Source organism: Hypanus sabinus, unplaced genomic scaffold (genome assembly GCF_030144855.1).
Source record: "Hypanus sabinus isolate sHypSab1 unplaced genomic scaffold, sHypSab1.hap1 scaffold_1288, whole genome shotgun sequence".
Classification (NCBI taxonomy): Eukaryota; Metazoa; Chordata; class Chondrichthyes; order Myliobatiformes; family Dasyatidae; genus Hypanus; species Hypanus sabinus.
This window is the reverse complement of record NW_026779354.1, coordinates 16,541-29,278: the sequence shown is the minus strand read 5'-3', so window position 1 is coordinate 29,278 and position 12,738 is coordinate 16,541. Positions and strand designations below refer to the sequence as shown.

General features: G+C 40.6%; 1 long non-coding RNA gene across 5 annotated transcripts in view; it reads left to right on the top strand.

Annotated features, from left to right (window-relative positions):
• Positions 1 to 10,355, top strand: part of LOC132386741 (uncharacterized) — a 52,121-nt gene extending 41,766 nt beyond the window's left edge. For all 5 annotated transcript variants that reach the window (XR_009509643.1, XR_009509644.1, XR_009509646.1 and 2 more), the window contains one exon: positions 7,784 to 10,355. This is a non-coding gene — a long non-coding RNA (uncharacterized LOC132386741). The remainder of the gene's footprint in view (positions 1 to 7,783) is intronic.
• The last annotated feature ends 2,383 nt before the right edge of the window (positions 10,356 to 12,738 follow it).

Here is a 12,738-nt window from a genome sequence, read left to right as displayed (position 1 = left end):
CTGACCCCGGGAGTGTGTGATGGGACGGTGTGGAGGGAGATTTACTCTGTGTCTGCCCAGGGAGTGTGTGATGGGATGGTATGGATCGAGATTCACGCTGTGTCTGATCTCGGGATTGTGTGATGGGACGGTGTGGAGGGAGATTCAATCTGTGTCTCACACCGGGAGTGTGCGATGGGACGGTGTGGAGGGAGATTCAGTCTGTGTCTGACCCGGGAGTTTGTGATGGGACGGTGTGGCGGGAGATTTACTCCGCGTCTGACCCCGGGATTGTGTGATGGGATGGTGTGGAGGGAGATTTACTCTGTGTCTGCCCAGGGAGTGTGTGATGGGATGGTATGGATCGAGATTCACGCTGTGTCTGACCTCGGGATTGTGTGATGGGACGGTGTGGAGGGAGATTCAATCTGTGTCTCACACCGGGAGTGTGCGATGGGACGGTGTGGAGGGAGATTCAGTCTGTGTCTGACCCCGGTAGTTTCTGATGGGACGGTGTGGCGGGAAATTCGCTTTGTGTCTGAAACCGGTAGTGTGTGATGGGACGGGGTGGAGGGAGATTCATTCTGTGTCTGACCACGGGAGTGTGTGATGGGACGGTGTGGAGGGAGATTCACTCAGCGTCTGACCCCGGGAGTGTGTGATGGGACGGCATGGAGCGAAATTCACTTTGTGTCGGACACCGGTAGTGTGTGATGGGACGGGGTGGAGGGAGATTCATTCTGTGTCTGACCACGGGAGTGTGTGATGGGACGGTGTGGAGGTTGATTCACTCTGTGTCTGACCCCGGGATTGTGTGATGGGACGGTGTGGAGGGAAGTTCACTTTGTCTCTGACACCGGTTGTGAGTGATGGGACGGTGTGGAGTGAGATTCCCTCTGCGTCTGACACCGGGATTGTGTGATGGGACGGTGTGGAGGGAGATTCACTCTGTGTCTGGCCCCGGGAGTGTGTGATGGGACGGTGTGGAGGGGTTAATGATTCAATGACTGACTCCCAGACGGGCAGAGGGAGAATCACTGTTCCTTGTTCCTGAATTCCAGAGCATGCTTGTTCCAAGGACTGGATCAGAAATGAAGACCGGGGAGGGGGGGGGGGGGATGTCACGTGATGACGTAGGATCGGGACGCTGGAACCCAGCCCTCCCGTAAAAAAGTTAATAAATTAATGTTTAAGTGAAGAAAAGGTAATTAATACTTTTTTAAGGTTACTTATCAATTACTTTGGATTGTTTTAAGCTATGCCTGATAAACAGAGGACGAAGAAAACTGCTACCGTGAAGACCGCTCAAGTTGGAACAGAATCAAGGCCTACTTCTACTGAAGAACTGCGGACTCAGGTACAACACACCAGAAACAGAAAAGGAGACTGCGGCAGCATCGGCCATTTCTAAAGGAAAAGATCAACGAGAACTGCGCAAGCGTAAAGGAACGAGCATGCGCAAAAGAGAGCAACCAGAACTACAAAACCCAGCAACGACTGAAACCGACAGTGAATCGAGTCTGAGAGAGAGGCGGACTCTCTGGAAAAATCAGACGAAGATGGAGAAGAAGAAGAAGAAGAAGAAGAAGAAGAAGAAGAAGAAGAAGAAGAAGAAGAAGAAGAAGAAGAAGAAGAAGAAGAAGAAGAAGAAGAAGAAGAAGAAGAAGAAGAAGAAGAAGAAGAAGAAGAAGAAGAAGAAGAAGAAGAAGAAGAAGAAGAAGAAGAAGAAGAAGAAGAAGAAGATGAAATTTCCTCTGAAAATACAAAAAAGATTTTGAGGCAAATAATGCATAAATTAAATGCATTAAAAGTAATTAAAAGTAACCAAAAAGTAATTAAAGAAAACAATAACAAATATGGAGGCTATGTTTGATAAAATGACAAAGAAACAGGAAAAAATGGAAAAGAAAATTACAGATTTGGACGTCAAAATGGAAGAAATGGATGGAAGAATGAAGAAGATGGAAGATGATAATGATGCCTGGACATCAGAAAGAAAACAACTCGTGGGAAAAATTTATAAGCTTGAAAATTTTAGTAGACGCAACAATATTAAAATTGTTGGACTTAAAGAAGGTACCGAAGGAGAAGACCCAATAATTTTTTTTTCAAAAGTGGATTCCTGAGAAATTGGAAATGGGAGAAGAAACTTTAATTGAGATTGAAAGGGTGCACAGAGCCTTAAGACCAAGATCTCAAGATGATCAAAATCCGCGATCAATTTTGATAAGATGTTTAAGATACCAGGATAAAGAGAAGATTTTGAGGGCGGCTGCCCAGGGTGCTAAAAGAAGAAAAGGTCCGTTGATGATAGCAGAGAAACCAGTTCTTTTTTAACCTGATATAAGTTATAACCTTTTGAAGAGAAAGGAAGAATTTAATCCAGCTAAAAAGGTTTTATGTGAAAAAGGTTATAAGTTTTTAATGCATCACCCAGCAACACTGATAAATTTTTTGGAGGAAGGAAAAAGATTTTTTTCTGATTATCAAGATGCGGAGGTGTTTGCACAAAAACTTCCATTTCTTCGTTAATTAAACGTAGCGATTTCTAAATGTAATGGTTAAAGACGAAGACAGAGAAAGCAAATGGAACTGATGGACATTTAAGGACGATATAAGGGAGAAAAGTAAAATTTTAGAAATATTAATTGAGAATGGTATGTTTTTTTTATATATACTTTTTATGTTGCGGGGGGCTGCGGAGCTTTGAATCGGTTACTACTGGATTCACGTGTGTAATCATGGCGATTGCCATGACCCGTACAATAGAGGGGGGTAATGTTGTGTTTTTTTTCTTTCACAACATTAGTAAGGGGGTATTTTGTTTTTTTTCTTTATTTTCTATTTTTCTTCTATTGTTTTGCGTGGATGATTGGTGGGGACACACATAGCAACATGGTGACTTCTAAAAAGATTTCCCAGGATGCAATGAAAGTTGAAAGATTAGGTATTATTATAGATTGGAGTGACATAAATAAAAATAATTACTAATTTATTGATTTTTTTAAGTTTTAATGTTAGTGGTCTTAATGGACCAATAAAAAGAAAAAGAATTTTAACATATAATAAAAAAATGAAAATAGATATAGCTTTCTTACAAGAAACTCATTTAACGGATATAGAACATCAGAAATTAAAAAGAGACTGGGTTGGAAATGTTATTGCAGTTTCACTTAACTCAAAGGCAAGAGGAGTTGCAATTTTGGTTAATAAATTTTACCAATTAAAATACAAAATATATTAATTGATTCGGCCGGAAGATATTTAATTATACATTGTCAATTTTTTTCAGAACTATGGACTCTTATGAATATTTATGCACCAAATGAAAATGATGTAAAATTTATATAGGAGGTCTTTTTGAATTTGGCTAATGCACATGATAAAATATTAATAGGTGGAGATTTTAATATTTTGTTTAGATCCAGTTTTAGATAGATCAACAAAGGCTATTACAAAATCAAAAGTAGCAAAATTAACTCTATCATTGATGAAAGATTTAAATTTGATTGATATATGGAGAAGAATCAATCCAAAAGAAAGGGATTATTCATTTTATTCAAATAGACATAAAACATATTCAAGGATAAATTTTTTCCTATTATCAACAAATACTCAAGATAGAGTGAAAAATGTGGAATATAAAGCAAGAATATTGTCTGATCACTCTCCTTTAATAATGACAATGATAATGATAGATAAAGAGGAATCAATTGAAAGATGGAGATTTAATTCAATTCTACTAAAACGTCAAGATTTTTGTGATTTTATGAAAAAGCAGATTCAGTTCTTTTTAGATACAAATTTACATTCAGTTGATGATAAATTTCTATTGTGGGAAGCAATGATAGCATATTTGAGAGGCCAGATAATAAGTTATACTTCTAAAATTAAGAAGGAATATATGATAGAAATAGATCAATTGGAAAAAGAGATTATAAAATTAGAAAAAGAATCTCAAAGCAATATGACAGAAGAAAAACGAAGGCAACTTATTCATAAGAAGTCAAAACATAATACACTCCAGACATATTGAACAGAAAAAGCAATTATGAGAACCAAACAGAGATATTATGAACTAGGTGAATTTCTTGCATGGCAGTTAAAAACAGATCAGATTTCTAAAACAATAAATGCAATTCGAACAAAAATGAATGAAATTACATATAAACCTCTAGAAATTAATGAGGCTTTTAAGAATTTTTATTCTGAGTTGTATCAATCAGAATCAAAGAATGATGACGTTAAGATAGAAGAATTTTTATCACAAATAACTCTTCCAAAATTAAATACAGAAGAACAGAAGGGATTAGGTATGCCTTTTACATTGAAGGAAGTTGAAGAAGCTTTGGGATCACTTCAAAGTAATAAATCTCCAGGAGAAGATGGTTTTCCACCTGAATTTTATAAAAAAAGTTTAAAGATTTATTAATTCCTCCTTTTATGGAGTTAATATATCAAGCGGAAAGAACGCATAAACTTCCAGAATCTTTTTCAACAGCTATTTTAATAGTATTGACAAAAAAAGATAGAGACCTTTTAAAACCAACATCATATAGACCTATTTATTTATTAAACACCGATTATAAAATAACAGCAAAAATCTTATCTAATAGATTATCTAAATGCTCACCAAAATTAGTGCATATGGATCAAACAGGATTTATCAAAAATAGACAATCGGCAGATAATGTAACTCGGTTATTTAGTATAATCCATCTAGCACAAAAGAGGGAGGAAATGAGTGTGGCAGTTGCTTTAGATGCAGAAAAAGCATTTGATAGATTGGAATGGGATTTTTTATTTAGGGTATTGGAAAAATATGGACTAGGAACATCATTTATAAAATGGATTAAAACCTTAAATACTAATCCCAAAGCTAAAGTAGTGACAAATGGTCAAATTTCAACATCATTTCAGTTAACCAGATCAACTAGGCAAGGTTGCCCACTATCACCTGCTTTATTTGTGTTGGCAATAGAACCACTAGCTGAATTAATTAGAATGGACCCAGATATTAAGGGTTTCAGAGTTAATCGGGAAGAATATAAGATTAACTTATTTGCTGATGATGTTCTACTTTATTTAACACATCCATTACATTCACTACGCAAATTATCTTATAGACTAGAAGAATATGGGAAAATATCGGGTTATAAAATAAATTGGGATAAAAGTGAAATTTTACCTCTTACTAAAGGAGATTATAATCAATGTCGATTAATAACTCAATTTAGATGGCCAGCAAATGGTATAAAATATTTAGGTATAAGAGTTGATAATGATATAAAATCTTATACAAATTAAATTATTTACCACTTTTGAAAAAAATTCAGGAAGATCTTGAAAAATGGATGGCATTACCAATAACATTAGTAGGTAGAGTAAATACTATAAAAATGAATATATTCCCTAGATTACAATATTTATTTCAATCATTACCAATACAATTACCCCAGAATTTTTTTCAAGAGTTAAACAAATATGTGAGGAAATTCCTCTGGAAAGGAAAGATGTCAAGAATATCGTTGGAAAAATTGACATGGAAATTTGATCTAGGAGGATTACAACTTCCAAATTTTAGGAATTATTATAAAGCAAATCAACTTAGATTTATTGCATCTTTTTTCGAGAAAGATAAACCGGCATGGATTAGAATAGAATTAGATAAAATAGGAGAAAACGTACCAGAAGATTTTATATACAAATGGGAATCTAAATGGATACGGGAAAAGAAAGAATCTCCTATATTAAAACATTTGATTGATTTATGGAATAATATAAATGTTGATGATGAGACAAAAAAATCTTTATTAGCAAAGAGATCTTTAATTCAAAATAGACTTATTCCTTTCACAATGGACAATCAACTTTTATATAATTGGATTCAAAATGGGATTAGATATATAGGGAATTGTTTTGAAGGAGGTATATTAATGTCATTTGATCAATTAAAGAATAAATATAAAATATCAAATAACATTTCATTTTGTTATTTCAATTAAGGGCTTATTTAAGAGAAAAATTAGGTCAAACAATGTTATTGCCGAAATCTAATGAAATAGAAATTTTAATTCAAAAAGGAAATAATAAAAAAATTATATCTTGTATGTATAATTTGATTCAAAGACAGGTATATAAACAAGGAGTCCATAAGTCAAGACAAAAATGGGAAAGTGATTTGAATATTAAAATTGAAAAAACAAATTGGTCAAGACTGTGTCTTGATAGTATGACAAATACAATAAATCTTCGGTTAAGATTAGCGCAGTATAATTTTCTACATCAATTATATATTACACCACAAAAAAAAAAAATAAATAAATCCAAATTTATCGGATCAGTGTTTCCGATGTAACCAGGAAACTGGTACTTTTTTACATTCGACATGGTCTTGCTCTAAAATTCAACCTTTTTGGACAAATTTAAGACTTTTACTGGAACAAATTACAGGAACACAATTTCCTCATAATCCAATATTATTTTTACTAGGTGATATTGAAGGGATAAAACCGAAACTCAAACTAAATAAGTATCAGAAAGAATTTATAAAAATTGCACTGGCAGTAGGCAAAAAAGCTATTGCAGTTACTTGGAAATCGGATACACATTTAAGTATAGACTCTTGGAAGAAAGAAATCTATGGTTGTATTCCATTAGAAAAAAATACTTATAATTTAAGAGATAAATATGAAACATTTCTGAAAATTTGGAGCCCTTATTTACAAAAGACAGGATTAAATATATAGATGCTCTGAAGATGAAACAATTGCTTATTAGGGGAAAGAAATAAATATACATATTAAAGTTATTACGAATTCCATGGAGCATGTGGAGATCTTCCAACAACCAGGCATTCTGTCTTTCTTTCTTTTTTTTTCTTTCTTTCTCTTTTTTTTCTATAGGGCAGTTAGGGGGGAGGGGTTAAGGGGAGGGGGTAAGGGTTACATACATTGTTTTTTCATACTTTACTTTGTAACCATTTAAAAATGCAATAAAAAAAGTTTTAAAAAAAAGAAATGAAGACCGGCTTTATTACATATCCACGTTTGAAAGATCCTACACTGAGGCCGATCTGCATTGCTGCAACTCTAAATCGAATCTACTTGAAATCAGTTCAAGCCAGGAAGAGGTATTTGTCAGATGAACTGAAGAGCAGTATATATATAGATAGATAGAGAGAGAGAGAGAGACAGAGCTCCCTCCATACGGTCTCCTCACACACTCCGGGGCTCAGAGTCAGAGTTAGGCTCCAGCATCACCGTCCCAACTCACACTCCCTTGATCAGACACAAAGTGAAGCTCACTCCACACCGTCGCATCACACACTCCCCGGTTCAGACACAGAGTGAGTCTCTCTCCAGTACGTCCCATCACACACTCCCGTGGTCAGACACAGAGTGGTCTCCCTTCCATACCATCTCATCACACACTCCCGGTGTCAGACACAGAGTGATCTCCCACCACACCGTCCCATCACACACTCCCGTGGTCAGACACAGAGTGATCTCCCTTCCTTACCGTCTCATCACACACTCCCGGTGTCAGACACAGAGTGATCTCCCACCACACCGTCCCATCACACACTCCCGGGGTCAGGCACAGAGTGAATCTCCCTCCACACCGTCGCATTACACACTCCCCGGTTCAGACACAGAGTGAGGCTCCCTGCATCTTGCCATCACATTCTACTGGTGTGAGATACAGAGTTCCTTCCACACCGTCCCTTCGCGCTCTCCCTTTGTCAGACGTAACGTGACGCTCCTTAAATTCAAACTTTAATGATAGTAATTTATTTTCACAGAATTTTGTTGAGAAATCTGTCCGCGACCAAGGCAGTTCATACTGGATTGGAAAATGCAACTATGGGTGAGATTTGGGGTATTGCAAGTTTCTGAGAAAAGAGTGAGTCGGGGATCGGTGCAGGCTGAGTGAAGGGAGTGGGCAATGTGTTTAGTTTGGGGACTGACACAGACTGCGAGAGGGGAGTGGGCAGTGAGATTAGTTTGGGGACTGACGCAGTCTGCGAGAGGGGAGTGGGCAGTGAGATTAGTTTGGGGACTGACACAGACTGCGAGAGGGGAGTGGGCAGTGAGATTAGTTTGGGGACTGACACAGTCTGCGAGAGGGGAGTGGGCAGTGAGATTAGTTTGGGGACTGACGCTGTTTGCTAGAAGGAGTGGGCATTGATATTAGTTTGCGGACTGATAAGGGCTGTATGGAGAGCGTGTGCAATTGGCTTTGTTTGGGGATTGACAAAGTCTGTTGGTAGAGTGTGTGCAGTTGAATTAATGTGGGAACTGACATGGGCTGTGGGAAGAGAGTGCGAAGTGGGAGTGTTTTGGTGGTTGACACAGATCTTTAGGGAGAAGGCTAGGTATTGGGTTTATCGTGGGGACTCGCGCGGGGTCTTGGAGTGAAAGTGGGATGTACACGTATTTTGGGGACTAACACGGGACTGTGGGGAGAGACTGGAGCTGCAGAGCTCTTTTGGGAACTGACCCAGGTTGTGGGAGAGAGTCAGGCAGTGTAGTTTGGACTGACACTGATCTGTGTGGTGGGAGTGGTGAGTCTGAGTACTTAGGCAGAAAACACAGGCCTGTGGGGAGACATTGAAGATGTGGCAGCATTTTGAGGACTGACATGGGGCCTTGGGAGAGACTGACGCTGTGGGAATATTTTGGGGACTGACAAAGGGCTGCAGGGAGAAAGTGGACCATTGTGAAAATTCTGGATACTGACACAGGGCTGTGCTGGGAAAGTGGGATTGTGGGAAATTTTGGGGTGCCGCAGGTCGTTGGCGAGAGTGGGCGTCAGTGATTTTGGGGACTAACACACGGCTGCCTGCTGAAGGTACGCTGATATTGCTTACCCCTTCTTGATAGGAGAGTGGCCTCGAATATCGTGTTCCAAATGAAGGCTGGAGTCTTCGAATGCATTGAATGTGGATGGTACCCTGACTTTGAACATTGCAGTGAGGATAAGCGTTGCTTCATCTGCGAGAAGTCGAAGCTTCTGTGCTCAGATCTTTCTGAAAAGATCCAGGATCTCTGTCAACAGTCAATAGGGTCGACTTAAACAAGTGGCAAAACCGTCTTTATCTCACCGACTCACATTACATCATCAGCTCTGCCCCTCACCCTTGCCTTATTATCTTTCCCTCTATCGCAATCTTACCCACCGTCTCGCCCACTCTTCACCTTCGTTCCTCTAAACACTCTCTCTCATCCCTCTCCACTCCCGCCTCTTCCATTTCATTCGCATTTTCTCCCTCCCGCATCTCGCCTCCCTTTCCCCGAACTCTTCCTCTTCTATCCCTGTCTCTCTCTCGATTCTCTATTCCCCCTCTACACACTCTCCCAATCCCTCTCTTTCCCTTTTATCGAACTCAACTGGCTCTCCCGCTTCTGTCTTCAGCTACTCTCACCTCAATCATGCGCGTCAATGTTCTCGATACCCCAGTCCTGTGGAATAAGAGTGCATGTATTCGCCTTATCTGTGCCCCTTGTAGTTTTGTACAGCTCTACATGGTCACAAAATAAAGCCTGAAAATTTCCGACTGCACCATAACTCAGCTCCTAAAATCCTGGCAGAAACTTCGGAATTCTCCCTCTGTAATCTTTCCAGTTCGTTGAGATTTTTCTCAGAGCAAGGCAAGCAGAACTAAACTCCATACTCCATGTGCGGCCCGACCGACGTCATTTGCAACTGCAACGTGACCTCCAACTCCCGTACTCAGTGTCCTGACTGATGAAGGCCAGCGTGTCAAATGTCCTGTCCACCAGTATCGCATCTTCTCTACCGGATTCACGGTCTGTTTTATTATCTGTGACGCAGACCACCTGAGATTTGTTCTTTTGAAGGATCAGTGGGGCACTAATATGTAAAATTACCGTCAAATGCAACAAGCTAAAAAAATGCCGCAAAAAATGTGGAGGTGGTGCTCATACGTTCAAGAAAATGCTAGCGGAAGGGAAGAAGGTGTTTCTGGTTCATTGAGATTTCGGCCTCCTGTTCCTCATCAACCCTCCTTCCCAGACGACCATCCTTGTCACCGTCCGCCAAGACTTCCTCTGCAGCCCTCTCCGTTTCCGCCACCGCATTCTTCTTCCACACTTCTTGACTCTAGCAACCCTCCGTTCACTGCGCTGCGTGCCGTCTTCGTCATCTCCTCCTTCTCCAACACCTCTCCACGTCTCCCTGATCTGCTTGATCCCCTGCAGGTCCACCCCGCTTCCATTAACCGTCTTCCTCCTTTACACGTCTCCCTCTCACTGTTTATATAGAAGTATGGCGAGGAAGGGGGAGAGGTGACGTCTAGTGTTACACCAACCAGCTCCCTTCAAACGGATATTGATCTCTCGGTTCTGAGCCTTTGCTCTATTCTGTGTGAACAGGCCGATCGTTTGTATGGACAAAACTTCATCCCGAGTGGGGTGGTGGGCGGATGGGGTGAGGGTAGATGTGCGGAAGAGATGCGTTAGACCACTTTAGACCAGAGCCAGTGCAGACACCCCTTGCGGCCAATCCGCTCAGTAACAGGTAGACCAGTATGGATGCTTCTGGACGGGAGGAGAGGGGTGCAAATTACCAAGCAGGGGAAAGTCTCACCGGTCAGGTCTCTGACAGAGACTATGGCTCTGTGGCTCAGAAAGGAAAGGAGTGAAATTTGGCGAGCTTTATCCTGAGGGTAGTCTTTGTTAGGTGAGCAGAAAAGAGGTACTGAGGACGAGAACGAGATTTCTCAATGGTATGCGGTCGATATACTAACCAGTATATAGGCAGGAAAATGGAGCCGGTTCTGCAAACTTTGAAAGAACATTCAGTTTAAACTGTGACTGAAATGTTAGGATTTGGAACGAAGTCCTGAGATATCTGTATCACTGGGCGCTCCTGCTCGGAAGCTGCGACCTCTGCAAACCGAGCGGTTTATTTCATTTCAATTCAATTCATTTCAAGTTTATTTGCAATTCCATCACAAGCTTCAAAACACAACACCAACTGTCACACGATACACCAAGCTCACGTAATATGTATAAAATAGCAAGATAGCAAGCATATGTAGGGTATCAGTGAGATATATTCACGCTTTATGTACAGGCGCACACACGCACGCGCGCGCACGAGCACATGTATATATAATCAGCTTGAGGTCCTAGGCAGTGTAAAAGCCACCGAAATCTAGAAACTACAACAACTGCTCTTGTGTTCTGCCGAATGAACACTGGGAGACAGCACAGACTCCTGCCTGGAGATCGCGCCACACCGCCCCTCGTTGTGCAGCTCCTTCATTTTCTCCGCCATCTGGCAACTCTCTCAGTTTACACCTGAACCGGAGTGGAACTAATATCCCAGCGGGAAGGTTTGCCATTAAGAAAGGGGTCGATGTGTTGTTTAAGCCAGAGTTGCAGGGGGATGATAACCAGAATGATTGAACAGAAAGTTGAGTCATTGTTGGGACAGATGTTGTTAAGACCTCAGATAAAGTCTGCGAGCAAAATGTTGAACCTGCTGGATCTCATGTTCTGAGCTACGTCCATTTCAAAGCAATAAGTATTATACGAAGAGCAGATGAGCTCAGGGTCGGAGCCAACGATTGAAAGCATGAGAGTTTAGCCATTAGTAAGATTTGTTTGCAGGAGGGGCAAGTCTGTTAGCTCAGCCTTTCAGTTTACCGCTGTTTTTGTCGGACTAATGTTTATATAATTTAAGCTAAGGTGAGGCTTCAGAGGTGGAACTGAGGAATGAGAAGGGTATGAACTCGTTCATGGGGCAACATTATCGACCACCGTACAGTCGGGGGATTTAGAGGAACAAATCTGTGGAGAGTTTGGAGTCTGTTGTAAGAGACATCAGGTTGTGGCATCGGGTGAGTTTAAGATTCTTGGTACTGACTGTGAAAGGACCACTGGGATAGTTTTCTTAATCAGTTAAGGAAGGAACCTTAATCAGCAGATAGTTAGTCCCAATGAGAGAGCGCAATACTTGATCTCATCCTAGCGATTAGTACACGCCAGGGGTCAGAAGTGTGTGTCAGGGAACAATTTGCATCTAGTGTTGGTAATGCCATTAGATACAGGATAACTATGGAAAAGGATAGATGCAACCTCGAGTTAAGTTTAGTTTTGAGGTTTATAACAATACGGGACGCACGTAGACCAGAGAGCTTGTATCTTTTACCCGTAGGATGGAAATGTCTAATATTAGAAGACCTGCATTGAGGTAAGAGCGGGTAGGTTCAAAGGAGATGAATTTGGCAAGTTTTTGTCGTCACAGAGATTGGCGGGTAATTGGAAAGTTCTGGCAGCTCTGGTGGTGGAGGTAAATCCATACAGACTTTTAACTGGCTCTTCTATAGGTACGTGGGTGTGCAAGGAATGGAAGGAGACAGATGTCGGGAGAACAAATTCAGAATTGAGATATCACAATTCTTGAACCAAAGGGTCTGTTCTGTTGTGTGATTTACCTTCTCTGCTCTGTAGAAAGAGCAGAGTGATCTGACCTCATCTGGTGGAAAGTGCAGGGAGTTAGTTTGTGAAAAGGAACTTGACGATTTATCGATAACAAGAGGGAACGACCAATTCACAGAAGGCATACGGAATGAAAAAGGCGCACAGAGACACCATCTTCAAAGGGACACTGAATAACCCCTTACAATACTTTTGTATCACAGACACAACCCTCGTCGTAATACGAACACGCCCCTCATAGTGACAGCCACACACTGATAGACCCGGTACTGCAACAAGGAAACTTCCT